Genomic DNA, 19,511 nt, shown 5'->3' with positions numbered 1-19,511 from the left:
AGCAACCTCCCTTGAAAGAGGCGGGGTTGTTCTGATCGCTCACCTAACTACCATGTTTCTGCAAACTGTCGCCATTTCCAGATGCGCGCCCATTTCAACAAAGGCCGCGTCAAGCGAGCTGCGAACATTACTGGGCCTTTGACGACATTTCGATGCACGCGTCCTTCGCAATTTTCATTACTTCACAAGGGGAACACCCGCAGCGGTGGCTCAGTGGTTAGAGCGCTCGGCTACTAATCCAGAGTTCCGGGGTTTGAACCCCACCGCGGCGACTGCGTTTTTATGGAGGCAAAACACTAAGGCGCCCGTGTGCTGCACGATGTCAGTGCACGTCATATCCCCAGGTGGCCGAAATTATTCCGCAGCCCTCCACTACGGCACCTCTTTCTTCCTGTCTTCTTTCACTCCCTCCTTTATCCCTTCCCTTACGGCGCGGTTCAGGTGTCCAACGATGTATGAGACAGATACTGCGCCATTTTTCTTTCCCCCCCAAAAAACACCACCACCACAGAAGGGGAAACGTAAGTGCTGAGCTCCAACACTTCCTCACGACTTGAAGCGGAACTTCCTTTTTGCCATGTGTGAACTTCCGGCTGCCTTGATTAGTGAAGTGTGGATAACGAAGCGAAGTGATGTCCGCGAACCCCCCCCCCCCTCCCCCCAATGAACAAAGTTATCGCGGAACGGAGCTCGTTAGCAGCATGAGTCGAGTGTTAATTGCAGACAGCCAGGTTTGCCATTTATTTCTTGGATAGTTGTAATTATTAAATAACTGAATTCAGGATTCAGGGCCCCCGTCCGGAAAGGAATGAATATTCCGGACAGGTAATGAGCTGAGCGCCGGTGCCGCCCGCATTTAAATATGTATAGGCGCGAGCCGGGATAGGAAGAAAGATAAAAATGGGGAAAGCGTTTGGAATAGGGAAGGAAAGGGAATTCTCATCTCGCAGTCCTTTTCTAATTAAACATAAGGCTGCACTAACACTCCCTCACGGGTATGGCTTTTTTCGAAATCTAGCCATTATTTTCCCGTCCGCCGTCGCGAAAAATTTGAGGAAAAGAAGGGAGACTCGGCTGCGCTTTTGAAAATTTGACAAACAGCGCTTGCGTTCTCGCGAGTCTCAATGGGAAGTGCTGGCGAGCTGAAAGAAAACAAAAATGTGTTTAATTTTCTTTTCCTTGTACCTTGACTCGCCTCGCTGTTCTTCAATGCGAGGATATTTCTTGTGATGCTCTCCGGGCGGTCGATTGCCTTTAATTAAGAGTCTTAATGCTGACTTCGTTTTATGTCGTTAATCTTAAGTTTTCTTTTCTTCCAGGGAACTTTGGGGGGGGGGGGGGGGGGTGGCTTTGCTGTGCTGCACACGTGTGGCCATTGAAAACCGATGTATGGTGATTGTAGCGAGAAGAGAGTACGTTCGCGGCGAGTGTTGCCTGTAACAGATGCGGTGTGGATGGAGCCGAGTTTTTTTTTTTTTTTTAGAGACTGCGTTGTCGCAGGTGTGCCATGTTAAGTTCACGGAGTGAGGATTGAAAAAAAAAAAACTACTTTTGTACAACGTTGTCGATTGATTGATCCTGCACCGGGTGTTGCCCCTAAGAAGTTCAGCAATTTTTAAAAAAAGGTTCTTTGAGTTAGAAGAGCGTTTTTTTTTTTTTTTCGACAGAGGATTATCATCGGTGTAGCGCAACAGAATACAGCCGAGGCGTGATAAGTTGTAGGCTTGTTAACTAATATTGGGTAGTTAACTTTTTAACTATTATCGTTAGTCTTCTTTACTGAGAGCCGTGCAGCCCGCTGTGTGTAATGTCCATATCAGTTTTTAGAATTTCGAAAAAGTTGTTACCCTCGGCGCTGTAGCCCAACAAATTCTTCCTATACCGCGCCAAAATACATGCGCTTTCAAAAAGCTTGGCGGAAAAGCAACCCCTTCAGTGTATGTAAGTCAGTCGGCATAATAATAATAATAATTGGTTTTGGGGGGAAAGGAAATGGCGCAGTATCTGTCTCATATATCGTTGGACACCTGAACCGTGCCGTAAGGGAAGGGTAAAGGAGGGAGTGAAAGTAGAAAGGAAGAATTAGGTGCCGTAGTGGAGGGCTCCGGAATAATTTCGACCACCTGGGGATCTTTAACGTGCACTGACATCGCACAGCACAAGGGCGCCTTAGCGTTTTTCCTCCATAAAAACGCAGCCGCCGCGGTCGGGTTCGAACCCGGTAACTCCGGATCAGTAGTCGAGCGCCCTAACCACTGAGCCACCGCGGCGGGGAGTCGGCATGGCCAAAATCTGTTTTGCCGAGGGTAACTGCGTTTTCGAAATTCTAAAATCTGATATAGATAATACTTACGGTGGGCTACACTCCTTTGAATAAACACGAAGAGTAATTGTAACAGTTAAAAAGTTAACTATTGATATTAGTCAGCCAGCCTACTAGTTAGCACGTCTTTGACCATTCTGATCCGATATACAACTGATAATTCTATGCCGGAAAAGCACTTTTCCTACTGAAAAAGCCTATATTTAAAAATTGCAGAACAGCTTGGGTGGAACGCCTAGTATAATACTGTGTCGTGAGATTGTGAAGCCCTTTGCTGGATGCGGTCAGCGCCGGACCGTTGCAGCTTATACTAAGTACGGTTGTAAGCTCTTGGCCAGCACCACAAGGAGAACCCTTTTCGCGTGTAATGAATGGCTACTCCGTAAATTTGAGTTCATACGACATATTCTGCGTGCTGTGTCTGCACTTTCATAAAGGCAAACTAGCCTGGAGACAGAATCATACCGCTCGCCTCATGGCGGGTCCCGTTTCGGGCCCGTGACTAAATGGCTATTGTGCACAGTTTCTACAGGTAATCTAGGCGGTTGCAGTTACTGCTTTTGTGAGAATGAAGAAACACGTTTTACACCAGTGTTAACGGCTACGCTTACATCCGAAGGAAAAAAAAAGCATAATTACAGAATGCCTGGATCTTTTCAATTTGCTAAGCAAACGTGACATGGTCTCAGAGTTCCTTTAAAACGAAACTGAGAAAAGAGGAATAAAAAGACGATTACGGACGCCTATTATTGAGATGTTCTTTTATCTTACTCAAATGTGCACTAAAAAGGATTCTGAGCTCGTCTTTTTACCGCGGGAACTCAACCTGTACACTCCAACCATTCTTAGAAATTTCGAATTACTGTCGTGTGCAGCCGCTTTCCCGATTAAATCGAATTAAACGTCCCGGCTCCCGCCTTTCTTTAAAGGTCACTTACGAAAATGGGAGGAGTCCACCAACGCGTGGAGTGCCTCTCAGCCTGTCGCATGGCGGCTTGCCGCTTTGCAATCGGCGGAGTGATACATAAAACAAAGAGCCCAGGCGTATTTTCATTTCCGTGGTCCTTATTTGCGGCTATGTTGTCTGCGACTGAAGTTATATTCGCGAAAACCTAAAGAACACAATAAAAGGGAAATCGTCTTGTTGAAAGGTACTTCCCGCTTTCGTTGACTCCTCCTACTTTTATAGGCGAGTTCAAAAAAAAAAGGGGGGGGGGGGGGCGGGAGCCGGTACGCTTCATTCGATTTAATAGGGAAATCAGTCGCAGATGAGAATAATTAGATTTTTCTAAGAATGCTCGGAGTGTGTAGATCTAGTTCCCGCGGTAAAAAGACGAGCTCAGAATCCTCTTCAGTGCACCTTTAAAGGGTGACGAAGGGCTTAATATATTTACCACTTTTTGAATAGAAAGAGAATGAATTCTGGATTCAAATGAGCACAAAAATATATCGTGTGCCATCAGCGTGCGCTACGAGCAGTGTGCTCTTTAAACAATTATAGGTATAAGTGTTGCCGGTGTGCTGAATGTAATCCCAAATACAAACCCTGCCATCGTGTACTCGCCCCGCCGCGGTGGCTCAGTGGTTAGGGCGCTCGACTGCTGATCCGGAGTTCCCGGGTTCGAACCCGACCGCGGCGGCTGCGTTTTTATGGAGGAAAAACGCCAAGGCGCCCGTGTGCTGTGCGATGTCAGTGCACGTTAAAGATCCCCAGGTGGTCGAAATTATTCCGGAGCCCTCCACTACGGCACCTCTTCTTCATTTCTTCTTTCACTCCCTCCTTTATCCCTTCCCTCACGGCGCGGTTCAGGTGTCCAAAGATATATGAGACAGATACTGCGCCATTTCCTTTCCCCCCCAAAAAAACGAATTACTATTAATCGTGTACTCGCTCGAACACTGTCTTACACGTGCGGTTGTTCGGATAGCTTGTACTAATATACCGCTCGTGGCCAAAAGGCCTTAAGAATGCACTGCGCCGTTTCCAATAAATCTAGAAAACGAAGTTGACCTCAACTACCTGAGCAGAAATCGCGTGGTCGAATTAATGAAAAACTCATGAGCAGTAAGCGATGTGTGCATTCGGTTTTAGGGCAATGAAAACCGCTAAGGTAAACTACAAGTGCTTTTTGTTTTCATTCACTTTTAATTCAATTCATTAATATCACTGCTATATTTAAGCAATAGTTTCCGGAGTAGGAGAGAGTATACGTTTATGACCAAAATATGCATGGCTGCTAGACAGCGCAGGATATTAGCGAGTGACATAATTAACCGCGCTAGTAAATAGAGATAGAAAACAAAATAAAAATGCCTCAACGATTATTCTTTCGCATCAACGCATTTGATGAGCGCAGCGCAGTTTGAGGTTTTTCTATTTGCGATGTATGGAAGCGACTCCACGAACACCTGTCCTTCCCGCCGCGGTGGCTCAGTGGTTAGGGCGCTCGACTACTGATCCGGAGTTCCCGGGTCTGAACCCGACCGCGGCGGCCGCGTTTCGATGGAGGCGAAACGCAAAGGCGCCCGTGTGCTGTGCGATGTCAGTGCGCGCTAAAGATCCCCAGGTGGTCGAAATTATTCCGGCGCCCTACACTACGGCACCCCTTTCTTCCTTTCTTCTTTCACTCCTTCCTTTCTTCTTTCACTCCCTCCTTTCTCCCTTCCCTTACGGCGCGTTTCAGGTGTCCGCCGATAGGTGAGGCAGATACCGCGCCATTTCCTTTCCCCCAAACCCAGTTTATGATTATTAACACTTACCCGGACCGCGCTCGGAGCTATCCTTACTGCCGGTGACACATCAGCGTTCAAGTGACGACGCGTGGCCGGTAACGCGGTGGTGACTTTACGGTTATGTGACGTGAGGCCACGTGACAGGTCACAGGACGGTGGCGTCATGGTCACAGGATGTCTTAGATCAGCGCCAGTGGCTCTCACGTCGTAAACTACTCGCTAACAACTTCGCTTGTATGGTATCAAAATATCCCAGGAACAAAATAAGCACGAAATGGCATGCAACAACTATTATACGTCATTTGGAAAGCACTTATGAAAGGTGACCGCCTCAACACCGGTAGCAATGGGTTGGACATATTTAAAGTAAGCTGAGGAAATTTGTCATAGTTCCTTAATTAAAGTTTCAAAATCAGAGCAGCTATTCAAAATCAGTTGCGAAAAGTATATAATAAGCCATAATTAAAGATGGTACTACCACAAAATTGCTTTTGTTCGTTGCTCGCCGCTTGGGTTGTTCGTGTCTGGCCTTGCGGCCAGTGTTGCAGCATTGGCCAGTTGGTTTTTCCCAGTTGTCGCCTAAAAATTTCCAATTTTTTCTCACAGATATATATATATATATATATATATATATATATATATATATATATATATATATATATATATATATATATATTTCAAGATATTGTATTTATGGAGTGAATACAACCAAGGTAATAAATATAAGAATGAGTGAAATAAAATAAATACTAAGCCCATTAATAGTGAACATCAGGGCTGGATTGATCTTTATCACATCATCGTCAATCATCACTTCGTTTTTATTAGTTTTTGCGTTGGGACGGGGAACCAGCTAGGCTACTTCCATTTCCTTTCTCGCCTCTCCTGTATAGACCGTAGAAATTTTCGGGAATTCCTTCACAACAACATGCGTACATAAGGAATTTTATGACTAAAGAGCTGGGAGTGGTTGGAAGCAATTAATAAAAGCGTCATTGCCGCTATAGCTGGATGAAATACAAGGATGCAGCACTCGAAGCCTAAATGAACCTGAATGGGCCAGGGCTATGTATCCAAGGCAAATTAAAGGGAAACATGAAGCCAAATTTCTTCTCGCGACACAAGTCAGGCCGCCATGATAACAGCATTTTCGCTTCATCTCTGCACATTTTCCCGAGAAAGCACATTTATAACACCGGTCTTTAGCGAAACCGATATTTCCCACGTTTTCAATGGGTTTTTAAACAAAATTCCCTCTTTCCCTCAGCGGCTTGATTTTCCCACGATATGGGAAATTTCCCATGATTGGGCAACACTGCTTTCGGCCATCCATCGCGAAGTTACAAAGACTTAGTTATCATGAATAAAGGCGATATACCTATTTGTATTATTCTTTTGTTTTCGTCCGCAAGTGCGTCAATCAATAGTGCATAAACTTCCCGCTGACGCCTCACTCCTGCGCATACAGAAACCATCCTCCGATTCCAGAGATATCCGAGGTACACACTCTGAACACCGGCAATATTGATCATTTCAGTGCTAAGCACGCGAAGAAATGCGCAATGAACCCTAATATAAACGCACGGTGGTCTCCTGCTCCATCCGCGCCTATTTCGAACGTTCATTCGTGAAAGCTTCAAAGTTCCATTTTCTCGACACGGGGAACAGCTCTTCGCTTTAGGCGTTGTTTTTGTCGATCTCTTTGTTCTGGCACCCTCGCACAGATTCCGCGTTCGAGAGGCCGCTTTTAAGAGATCACTGCTCGGAATGCTTCGAGCGGCTTTGCGCGCTACATTTTTCGAGCTGTGCGTCTGGCAATTGGGATCTTGTTTTTTTTTTTCTCGCTGCTTCCTGTCTTGTTTCATGCGGCCTCTGGCGGCAGGAACGATGCGTTACACTCGGACTCGCGTCCCCGGGAATTCATATTTTTGAGCCTCGAGGAGCGGATGAACGATTGGGCGGAGCTCGTGATTTATCTCCCCGGCGGAGGACGAACTTTTTTTTTTCTCCTCGATGAAACTGCGCGGCCTCGGGGCTTTAGCGGCGGCGAAAATAGAAGTTCCTGTTGCTGCGCCTTCGGACGGTACGCCTCTGGCTAGAGAACATTTCTTCTCCAGTTTACTTCTTTCCCTTTATTTCATCACGCAGCGTACCCTTGCTTTGCATTCCATCTAGCCAAGCTCTTTTTCCAATGGAGACGCGAGCTCATGGATGCATGCAAACGAGTGATAGTGCGCATAAATAATAATTATTATTATTATTATTATTATTCTGTCCCCTTTTCTCAAATTCATTTGGAGAGTAACTAAGGCGGCATATACCGCACTTTTTGAGGTCAAGTTAAATGTGGTGATGTTACTCTAAAGATGATATAGTATGTATGGTTTAACGTTCCTACGCCACGCATTGGTTATCAGCGACGCCGTAGTGGAACACTCCAGATCAACTCAAATCAACCTGCATTCTTTAACTTGCTTTGAGCCGCCGCGGAGGCTGAGTGGTTACGGCGCTCGGCTGCCGGCCCGAAAGACGCGGCTTCGATCCCGGCCTCGGTTGTCGAATTTCGATGGAGGCGAAATTCTAGAGGCCCGTGTACTGTGCGATGTCAGTGCACGTTGAATAACCCCAGGTGGTCGAAATTTCTAGAGCCCTCCACTACGGCGTCTCTCATAGCATCAGTTGCTTTGGGACGTTAAACCCCCATAAACCATAAACCTTAACTTGCTTTGATATCGTAACGCGCATGGCTGTTTCTTTATTTTTAGTTCGGCTCCATCAAAGTATGGCCGCTGTGCCTGGGTTGCGGCTTCGTGACGTTTGTAGTGTTGTAGACAGTAACTATGGCGAAATTCAGCACTGGGTTCGTTGCTTTCTGTGTCCATGGTTGTTAACTTTGAACCAAGATATAAAGAAAGATAATTTGCGGCTAGCTAGACTCCTGTGCGCACCGTTTAAAACAGTGTTTGATGTAAAATAACTTTTACGCTTTATTTAGGGAATAAACTTGTACTGTAACAATAGAAACAATAAACAGCTAACGGGAGGCCATACTGACGTTTGAGAGGACTGGAGAGGTCTCATAACAACTGGCCTGGGAAGAAAAGAAAAAGACCACTTTGCGTATAAAGCTTGCTTTAAGAAAATGTTCTATTCCAGTAATAAAATTGACCAGCGCCCTGATCGAAATTATTAGCTGCTTTATATACCTGCACGTATACATTGTTAACTGAATGTGGGTGCTGCAACCCCCTCTGCATATCGCAGAAGAAAGCGCACATCACTTCCGCATCAGTAGATCCACGGGGGCGCTGGTGCGCAGGCTCAAGTTTACGCTCCACTCTACTCGAGATAAATACCTTCGAAAGTAGAAGAGGAAGCCGCTGCCCCCGTACTTTCGCCGATAGAGCACTTTATGCGGCAAGTGGAAGTCGTGAGTTCGGGTGCACACGGACGGTACATTGGCGTACCGATAGCTCTTCTGGGAAAGCTGCCTAGCGATCGCTTCGTTCTCCGAAGGAACTGCCTCGTAAATCACGGAACCTGAAGAACGAAATGGCGCACGCAGTCTTCAGCAAGCTGCAGCGAACGGACTCCTCCGCTCTTTGTCACATTCCTTAAACGTTCTAGAAGCAGCTGGAAGTCTGCGCGAATTAAGGCTTTCCGTGCATATTCATCGCTGAGCCCGTAAATGCAAAAAAAGAAGCTTTGCAGTGTTCTTACAACGCCAACCTCCGAACATGTTTAGACGTACGGGCGTGCTCGCTGTGCCGAAAACATACGCAGCATGCGTATGTGTGATAGGCCGATAAAACCGTGCAGGGAGCGCAGAAAAAAAAAAAAATTGGCGGTGGCTCAGCTCTGCTATGCCTAGTATACGTAGCGAAATGACTTATTAACTGATAGAGCCGAACTGACGTCAGCCTGATTCTGCCAGTCGTCCCGAATAGCCCGGGCAACGACTTCGGGGTCCGTCGGGTCCATTTTCCGAAGCCTACGTTGCTGCCGAAACGAGCGAGGCTTCTATTCTTTCATGGCTTGAAAATGTCGGCGGAGCGCATCGCCTCCCGTATTCATTCGAACCCACGCGCATGCGCAGTAATGCGCGTGGCTAGTCGTGGCGTGAACGCGCAGCGGGGCAGGAGGCGAGGCGGCGGACTCGGCGGCGGTCGCGGCGGCGGCGCAGCTGTGACGTCACACGTGACGCTCTTGTGGCGAAACTCGCGCTTGCGCAGTAGGAGCAGATGGCCTAGACGAGCGAAATCGCTCCGGCTAGCGGAGTGTAGCTTTCGCTACGAAAGGAACGCTCTCAATCAGGTGCGCTCCTATCTGTGTTTAGAGTGCGCACAAGCTTTTGTTGCTACGCAAGTGGTTGTGGGTGATTGTTTTTGGTTGCGTCGTGGAACATTCCTATCCCTACCCGAGAAGCTCTGTTCCGCATAGCAGATGTAAAACATGACAATACAACAGCGCGGCGCCTTGTAGAGTGCGGCGACATCGCACAAGTATCGCTTCTCTGGCGGTCTGAACGTCCTATACAGGCGCGCATTCTCAGCGAAGCGCTTGCAGGCAACTCCGAAGTTCAGGACGTTGCCGAAATGACGACCATCAACACACACACATTAGGCCCCAGTAAGGCGCAAGGGCAGATAAAGCACCTGTAGGTCACTCGCCGTGGTGGATGAGTGGTTAGGAGGCTCAGCTACTAAGTCGGAGTTGCCAGGTTTAGTAGTAGTAGTAGTAAGTGGTTTTTATTAAAATAATAATAAAGAGGAAGGAAAAGATTTTTGCTATCCCCGGCATGTGCCATCGATACTGAAGCACCTGAGAATCGATGGCAGACGCCGGGGCTAGCAAAAATCTTTTTCTTCGAAACACGGCCGGGTTTAGACCCTGCCGCGTTTCGATGCAGGCGAAACCCAAAAACGCGCCCGTGCTCTGTACGATGTCGGAGCACGTTAAAGATCCCAGGTTAAAGACTTCCACTAGGGCATCTGTTTCGCTCTTTCTTCTTTCACTCCCTCTTTTATCCCTTCCTTCACGGTGCGGTTCGGGTGTCCACCGAGATGTGGGGCAATTACTGTGCCATTTACTTCTCTGAAAACAAAAATTGGTTTTTTGGGAAAGGAAATAGTACAGTATCTGTCTCACATATCGGCGACACCTGAACCGTGCCGTAAGGGAAGGGATAAGGGAGGACTGAGAGAAGGAAGGAAAGTAGGTGGGGTATTGGAAGGCTCCACAATAATTTCGACCACCTGGGGATCATAAACGTGCGCTGACATTGGACATTGGACATGCGCTGACATTGGTAGACAGGCGCCATAACCACTGAGCCACCGCGGCGCGTTTGAATGCGAAAACTTTATTGGCCTAGCGGCGCCGATTTCGCCGTGGGCTACAGTTTGACCTTGAACGTCCTTGCTACGCCCCTGCCATAGCAACACATTACGTGATTTCGCCGCGCCGACCCGAGTCTTCGCCGTCGCTGTGACGGGGCTCCACAGCCATGCCGCGGCTGCTGCCTGACCGTGATGAGCCGCGAGATTGATGAGCCGGGAGCTTGGTCAAGTGTATTATGCACAAATCACTAGGCCGCTAAATCTGCACCACATTACATCAAGCATAATTTCGATCAGGTTACCGGTGCTTGGAGTTCTGAAAATTGTTTGTCGTTGCAAGTTCACTGACCACCACTATACATAGAAGCAGAGCCTACTGATGGCTTTTTTTTCCCATTGAATATTTTTTCCTTCGCGATTCGTTATTAAAGACGCCTCGTGTTATGTGAACAAAGGGCCGATATTAAAGCAGCATGGAGTACTTGCTGGAAAAAAAGTTGGGCTGAGGCTTAGCTAAAGTGTTAATCCTGGATAACTTGAAGCGAAAAGCGTTTAGCAAGGCGTGCCTCTCGTGATTCTGGTGTTTCAGCCGCTTGTCTAGCCTTGCACTTTTCCATATTTTCGCTCTTTTTGAGCCAACTCCCACGCTACCACTTCTGGGTCTTCTCCCCCTTCCATGGCGAAAGGTCAGACGACGGAGGCAGCGCGCGGCGGCGACGACGGCTGCGGCAGCAGCCACCACCTGCGCTCCGCGTGACGTCACTGGTTTTCGCGCATGCGCAGCTGTGGCAAATCTGTAGAGTGGCTCACGCGAAGCCCGGTGTTGACGAGCCTAGTGAAGCTTTTCGCTTCAAAAGAAAGTCCCGTATCTCGTCCCTCTTTTGATATGCAATTTCAGGTGTTGCGGCATACGTCTACAACAGCACTGCCACTCAACACATGTCAAGCTTGTGAGTGTCGCAGTTTTACGTTTGACCATCCTCCCTATTTGATCTGTGCAGAGCGCTTGCAGCGCTGTGGTGCTACATCGAAAATGGCAGATATATGTAATACACGAAGCTTCTAATGCTCAACCATCTTCGTGGCATGTAGCAAAGCTAGCATCACGAAGCTGGGAGGTTGTGTGTGCTGCATCGCTCAACCGAGAGGATATGTGGCCCAGGTTGGCTACACGTCACCTCAGGGTGGCGGGCCCGTGACTGCGACCCCTTCAAGTTGGCGGGCCCTTCATGCCAGGGCAGGAACCTTGCAATGTCGGGTGTAAGATCCGTCGTGGATACGGCCTTAGGTGTTGATCTGACCCGTCGCGCCTGACAGGGTGAATGGGGGGCTAGGACAGGTGCGGAAGTATCCTAGATGTCAGGTTGGGTTCCACACAGTCCTTACATTCTCTACGAACGAGACAACTCTATTTTGGCTTATTCTACAGGGTGACTTCTTTCAGCGGGCGAGAAAATGATAACTTTTTGGGAAAATATTTTTCTAGCATTAAAGGGCACCCTCAAACTCGAACGAATTGCTGCGCTTGTTGGTACTTGATGCATAAATTCACCCAACGCGACAGCGAATACGGACAAGAGGGAAACAAGACTGCGCTTAGCGGTGCCTGTGAGCCTGCATGCATGCCTCGTTGAGCTAATTCACTTCAGTGAGGCGCATGTAAGCCTCCTTTCAGTTACGCCTCCCAGATTGTCTCCAAGCTTTCTGAATGGCGGTTTCGACAGGAACGCGTCTAAAAATGTCATCAGAATTTGAACACATGCCCGTGCTCAGACCGTAAACATCGTAAAAAAAAGTTATTTGGAGGGAAAAGGTTGAACACTGGTTTTTGAGGAATGGAAATAACGCAGTAACTGTCTCACATGCCGGCTGACACCTAAACCGCGCCGTGAGGGAAGGAATAATAATTGTTTTTGGGGGGAAAGGAAATGGCGGAGTATCTGTCTCATATATCTTTGGACACCTGAACCGCGCCGTAAGGGAAGGGATAAAGGAGGGAGTGAAAGAAGAAAGGAAGAATAGGTGCCGTAGTGGAGGGCTGCGGAATAATTTCGACCACCTGGGGATCTTTAACGTGCACTTACATCGCACAGCACACGGGCGCCTTAGCGTTTTTCCTCCATAAGAACGCAGCCGCCGCGGTAGGGTTCGAACCCAGGAACTCCGGATCAGTAGTCGAGCGCCCTAACCACTGAGACACCGCGGCGGGGCCGTGAGGGAAGGAATAAAGGAGGGACTAAGAGAAGAAAGGGAGAAAGAGGTGCCGTAGTGAAGGGCTCCGCCATAATTTCGACCACCTGGGGATCTTTAACATGCTCTGACATCGCACAGCACACGGGCGCCTCAGCGTTTCGCCTCCGTCGAAACGCAGCCGTCGCGGTCAGGTTAGAGTCCTGGTACTCGGGATCAGTAGCCGAGCGCGCTAACCAATGAGCCACCGCGGCGGGTGCAATTTAGGTGCGAATATCGGGAGAACTAGCGCCACTGAGAAGTCGCCCATACACGAACAACACGTATAGGATTCTCTGAAGTGGCGGTGTTCGGCTTGATGCGTGCGTCACACTGCCGCTTGATGTCTTTACCCTGTTTTAAGACGAAAGCCTTTATTGGCTCGTCGTTGTCCGTCCGTCTCTCCGTCCGCGATATCTGTCACACTATATAGCCGTCAATGAAATGACGTCAACTCGATAAGAAATAAAACAAGACATAAATAACAAGACATAAACAAGACATAGCAGAAGACAAATTAATAGAAATAAAAATAAATAAGTCGATAAATAAACAAAAAGTAAACAAACAAAAACAAAAATGCACTGCCTGCAGGCGCCGTGGAAAAAAATTGGCAGTGGCTTAGTTCGGCTACGCCAGGATACACGTAGTGTATGGTGCGTTCCCCTAGCTTACATTTTTTGGTTACTGTATGTCTAGCAATGAGAGACATTGGGCTCCATCTCGGCGGCTATGCGAAGTGTATTGCGCTCGGCAGTCTGGCATCTCCGTTTGGCAAGCCGTTCCTCTCTGTTCAGGCGTCTCCGCTGCTCTCTTCGCCTTCTTATGCTCATTCTCTCTGTTGAGTGGCCAAGTGCCAGGCGACAACATCAGGACCGGGAAAGTTAATCTTCGCTTGTCTATACGGTCATTTAGCAGCGACCTGACTCTTCTTATGTGCATCCATGTGAAACGTTGCGATTCATCCGCCCGTTGCATCTCCGCCTTTTATACGCAATGCTCCGCATGCGGCGCGCGGTTCGGGGGAGTGGCTTGCGGCGAGGCGGCGACGAAGCGTGCGGCGCACCTTTGGGGTCTCGCTGGTTACCATGACATCAGCGCATGCGCACAAGTGCTCATCCGCGTGACGTCACGGACGACTCCGATGGTGGAGCGGGCACGGGGCCGCGGCGACGGCAAAGTGCATGCCTCACCTGCTGCTCCTCTCCGGTTGTCTTGGTAAGGGCGCATGCGCACAACTGTCCTCTACGGACCACAGCGAAATGCTCGACTGGTAGCCAAGTGCAGCTCTGGCTATAAAACTCGCGGTCTAGAAAGTTCCATGCTTTCGCATTCCTGCACGTGAGCAGAATTAAGTGATAATAATAATAATTGTTTTTTGGGGAAAGGAAATGGCGCAGTATCTGTCTCATATATCGTAGGACACCTGAACCGCGCCGTAAAGGAATGAATAAAGGAGGGAGTGAAAGAAGAAAGGAAGATATAGGTGCCGTAGTGGAGGGCTCCGGAATAATTTCGACCACATGGGGATCTTTAACGTGCACTGACATCGCACAGCACACGGGTGCCTTAGCGTTTTGCCTCCATTTAAAACGCAGCCTCTGCGGTCGGGTTCGAACCCGGGAAGTCCGGATCAGTAGCCGAGCGCTCTAACCTCTGAGCCATCGCGGCGGGAGGTGTCCAACCGCAAAAGCCAGCTTTGATTGCGTTCCGCACACTGGATAAGCAGCGCGCCCGCCCTTCCGCCCTTGGAGGTGGCATGCAGTTAATGGTTGATCGCGATATAATGATCACCAAATGAGCGCTTCGGCCTAGCTAATGCTGCAGTGCCGCATGTCAGCCACAACGCTGTCACCGCTAATGCATTCAGGCCACATATCTCTCTCACCACCGCCTTATGTATCAAAGCACGAATGAGGCGTCCGCATATACAGGGGGCCAGTTATGCGCTCTTCCTTTCCTCAAAGCCATCGTCATCTAGAACATCATCAACGCCAACGAATACAGTGCACGCCATCTTTCGCTTTGTATATCCTGGATTAGCTGAGCTAATCCACACTAATTTTTTTTTTCATTTTCGCCTCCATCGAAAAGCGGCCGCAGCGGTCGGGTTCGAGCCCTGGTTCTCCGGGTCGGTTGACTATAGTGCTTTAACCAGTGAACCACCGCTTGCCAAGAAGGAAAAGGTTCGGTGGGCGGTGAGAGCTGATCGTACTACGCTACGCATACATATGCGGCTAGAACGGAAATACCTTCATAGTACCGAGACGCTCGCATGCTTTTCATTATACCATCCGAATGCCGGCAAACTCGGAAATCTCACTGACGACCCTTGCAATCCCTTCCCACTGAGTGGTTGTGGCACGTGCGCTGGTGTCCATGCTTGGAAACACAGCCGAATCACTGACTACCATAAGATGCGTGTCACCCGAAACGAGGCACCATGACTAAACGTGGCAGATCACGACTAAATGATTCAACAGGAAGTGATTTGCAGCTGCACACATAATAGAATTGGGCAGATGACACACAACAAACGTGCACGAATATCGTGGTGGTGGACGGCGGAGGACAGGGATAATTGTAAGTCAAGGGGAGAGGCGTTTTTCCTGGAATAAATCGAGCCAAGACTGATTATTATGATGTTTACGAAAATTGAAAATTGGTTGTTAGACAAAGGAAATTGCGCTGTCTTTGTCTTACATATCGGCTTGCACCAGAACTGCGCCGTAACGGAAGGAATAAACGAGGCAGTCAAAGATGAAAATTCAAAATTGGTTGCTGGGGAAAGGAAATGGTGCAGTATCGGTCTCGCATCTCGGCGGAGACCTGAACCGCGCCGTACGGGAAGGGATGAAGGAGGGATTGAGAGAAGAAAGGAAGAAATAATCAAGAAGTGAACAGCTGAAAAGCAAGAGGTCGGGTAGCTAGAGAAAATTTTGGAGGACGCTTAGGCTTCGCCTTTAACAGCAGGACGCGACAGCGTGTTGCAGCATTGCCAAAGAATCCACGGAACGCCATCGTTCTTCGCTAAGTCCCCTTGCCGGGACAATTTTTGGAAAGGAAACATATCTTGGTGGACTTCATAACCGCGTCGTAAGGCAGGGAAAATGAGAATGAAATTATTTAAGGAAAGGAAAGGACGCCTGTGTCACATATCTCGGTGGACACCCGAAGCGGGCCGCAAGGGAAGGATATTGAAATTAAAATTGGTTTTAAGGAAAGGAAAAGACGCCTGTCTCACAATTTTCGCTGGACACCATACCGCGCCGTAAGGGAAGGAAAATCCCTTCCCCTACGGCACGGTTCAGGTCCCCACCGAGATGCGCCATTTTTCGCTCACGGCCAAAGACGCCCACGACACCGGATTCTCTGCGAAATGAGCTCCTTAACGCTGTCGCGGTAATATACAACCTCGGGAAGAAAAATTGGAGGACGATTAAGTTATGCTTTTGAGAGTGGAACGCGACAGCATTTTGCAGCACTGCCAGGGAGTCCACGAAACGCCACAACCTGTTCGGCGCGACGCCTTGCCCGTTAGACAAATCGCTCTGCTACGTACTACGGTGAAACGGACGCGCGGAGCGGAAAACCACGTACAAGCGCTGCCAGGCGCCTTGCCGAAACGCGCGGGACTCAAGGTGCAGTCGTAGTTCGTCGGCACATCGTTCTCGACAAACCCGATGCCACGAACGCCAGCATAGCTTCCGCGCCGAACGAACGGGCAGCAAGCCGCAGGCTTCGTGGTGAACGCGCTTTGGATGTGCGCTGCATTGTTTGCCGCTCACCGCGTGATTCCTGCGTCCCCGCACAGCCCCATTGCACCCGAACGAGACGAGCGGGAGGTGCTGCCGTCGCGCGCTATCTGTTGGGGTTGTGGCGTATATTGAGAGGAGGAGGAGGAGGAGGGATTTTTCGCTCACGGCCGACGCCGACGACACCGGCGTTTCTGCGGCACGAGCTCCTTAACGCTGTCGCGTTAAAAGCAGCTGTAAAGGAGCAGCTGGGTAGGAGCGGCACTTAAGGAGCGGTTAGCAGCGGTGGAGCTGTCGTACCTTTGCGACGTCAGAGAGCGTTAACCGAACGGGCTATTGCCTCTATGCAAGCGCGTGCCTCCGCTGCGTTCACATTGGCCGCGAATCAGCTAATGCTCGCAAATGAATGCAATCCTAAGTAGTTACTAGTACAGCTTTTATCGCAAAGTTTGCAGTAGAAGTTCCTGAGTGTTATGGAGTGATTTCAATAAACAAAAATAATATAATCCTCGATTTAAAAGCAACGCGAATTTTTTCTGCAAATTCCTTAGCGCATCCAATTCACTATGGAGCGTCTTATACGATGCTGCACGGGAGATTGGACCTTCAGGCTGTTGTGTGTTATCGCAGTCTCGTTCGAGAGGTATTCAGAGTACTCAACGCTGCCACCACTTCGCAGCTAATAATCTGCGTGAATCGAAGTAGCTCCGAAATATTTTCTATCATGTTTCGAGATCGCAACGGGACTACTACTACTAATAATAATAATAATAATAATTAATAATAAATTGGATTTTGGGGGAAGGAAATGGAGCAGTATCCGTCTCATATATCGTTGGACACCTGAACCGCGCCGTGAGGGAAAGGATAAATGAGGGAGTGAAAGCAGAAAGGAAGAGGTGCCGTAGTGGAGGGCTCCGGAATAATTTCGACCACCTGGGGATCTTTAACGTGCTCTGACATCGCACAGCACGCGGGCGCCTTAGCGGTTTGCCTCCGTACAAACGCAGGCGCCGCGGTCGGGTTCGAACCCGGGAACTCCGGATCAGTAGTCGAGCAACGAGAATAGGAAAATTGGTTTTTTGGGGGAAAGGAATATGGCTCAGTATCTGTTACATCTCGGCGGACACATAGCAAAGAGATGGCAGGAAATGCATGGAACAGGTCAATTAAAAAAAAAACTGACCTCTTGAGAAAGCCGTTGGCGACGGCTGGCGACGGCTTTCTCAAGAGGCCGCAGCTTATGCAGCAGGGCCGGCCTGATGGTTAACGGATGCAACCTAATTAACAACTTATTTCTTAATTTCTTAGTAATTGCAAGCCACATAACGTGATCATTCGTCCTAGAAGCTCCTAACAGTCCTGCGATGTTTTAGTGACGCATAAAAAAAAAAGACGCGTGTTTTTGCCAAGTTAATGATTAAAAGAACGCAAAGCCGTCTGGGAATCGAACCAAAGGCTATAACCAGACAATGCCGGGACCTTTTCATGGCGCTGACCCGCTTGGTCGTCCTGCTGGCCGCTGCTTTCGCTGGTGCGCTCGCCAGCCAGCTGTGCTTCAGATGGTTGCCGGTCACGGCATCCAAGCATGCTGGCTATAGCTTTAGCGTGTTCTGGGAACACCATTACCAACTCGCGACGCATTTGATTAGCTACAGTGTGTCCTACGCCAGTGCCACTCACATTCTGGAAATATACTTTTGGTGTTACTTAACTATGGAGGAAAAACGCTAAGGCGCCCGTGTGCTGTGCGATGTCAGTGCACGTTAAAGATCCCCAGGTGGTCGAAATTATGCCGGAGCCCTCCACTACGGCACCTCTCTCTTCCTTTCTTCTTTCACTCCCTCCTTTATCCCTTCCCTTACAGCATGGTTCAGGTGTCCAAAGATATATGAGACATATACTTCGCCATTTCCTTTCCCCAAAAAACCAATTATTATTATGTTACTTAACTGTAAACGTACAAAACCAGATTTTAAAGCGTTGAAGACGCCGTTATACAGAAAATCCGCCGTTGGCGTTGTGACCGAAAAATAGGGTGGCGTAGGGCGGCCCACTTGGCTACCCCCCTGTGAATCACCCTACGTGGGCCACCTAGGTCACGTGACCTTGTGGATTCATCACAAACTGCCCACCGGATTGTGAGTTAAGTGATCATCGTGGCACGTGGCTGTTATATCAATTATTAATCGCGACAGGCTGCTCGCGCAGAGCTACTTGGGTCGCACAAGCCCCACCGGTGGCAACGCCTGCCATCGCAGGTCAGTGGTGCATCCCTTGCCCACTCGCGCCACCAGGAGTGCTGTCAGGACTTCCAGGGACCTATGAATGTAAAGGTGGGAATGACCAATTGCTCATACATGGGCATTAACACATCAACGCTATCGCGTCACATCCTTAAGGCGGACCTTATATGTCTCCTCCAAGTTTTCCTTTTTATTTAAATATGTTTTCCTTTTATTTAAATAGTTGAAACATGGGACCCGTAGAATATCTGATACGGGTCCCATTTGAACCCAAAATATTGGAATTATTTTTGAAAATGTGGCGGAGTGCTTGAAGGTTGCTTCACTTCCGCCACCGGTTGGCCCGGTATTGCACTGCCTCCGGGATCGGCCTGGGTCATTATACCGCGCGTCTTTTCTATCCTGTCTGTTGTTGCCAGGAAGAAAGAAAAGGAAAGTGCACAGGCCTGCCCACTGGCTCAAGCCGAGCCACAATCGCTACCACGTGCTGATAGTAGGACAGTTCAAAGATGGTATAGAAATAATAATAATAATTGGTTTTTTGGGGGGGAAAGGAAATGGCGCAGTATTTGTCTCATATATCGTTGGACACCTGAACCGCGCAGTAAGGGAAGGGATAAAGGAGGGAGTGAAAGAAGAAAGGAAGAGGGGCCGTAGTGGAGGGCTCCGGAATAATTTCGACCACCTGGGGATCTTTAACGTGCACTGACATCGCACAGCACACAGGCGCCTTAGCGTTTTTACTCCGCGGCGGCTGCGTTTTTATGGAGGAAAAACGCTAAGGCGCCCGTGTGCTGTGCGATGTCAGTGCACGTTAAAGATCCCCAGGTGGTCGAAATTATTCCGGAGCCCTCCACTATGGCACCTCTTCTTCCTTTCTTCTTTC

The 19,511-nt window shown here is 48.8% G+C and overlaps 1 protein-coding gene and 1 non-coding gene across 3 annotated transcripts in view; both read left to right on the top strand.

The window, feature by feature from the left end:
• LOC144105456 (putative diacylglycerol O-acyltransferase Mb3761c) overlaps nucleotides 1-19,511 on the top strand; it is a 322,783-nt gene that overhangs the window by 138,367 nt on the left and 164,905 nt on the right. The window lies entirely within an intron of this gene.
• Nucleotides 18,808-19,005, top strand: LOC144105816 (U2 spliceosomal RNA). The gene has a single exon (XR_013308904.1). It is a non-coding gene; the product is annotated as a U2 spliceosomal RNA (small nuclear RNA).

This window comes from Amblyomma americanum, chromosome 9 (assembly GCF_052857255.1).
Source record: "Amblyomma americanum isolate KBUSLIRL-KWMA chromosome 9, ASM5285725v1, whole genome shotgun sequence".
NCBI classification, from domain to species: Eukaryota; Metazoa; Arthropoda; class Arachnida; order Ixodida; family Ixodidae; genus Amblyomma; species Amblyomma americanum.
Note: the sequence above shows the minus strand (reverse complement) of the source record. Positions and strands in the feature narration are given on the sequence as shown.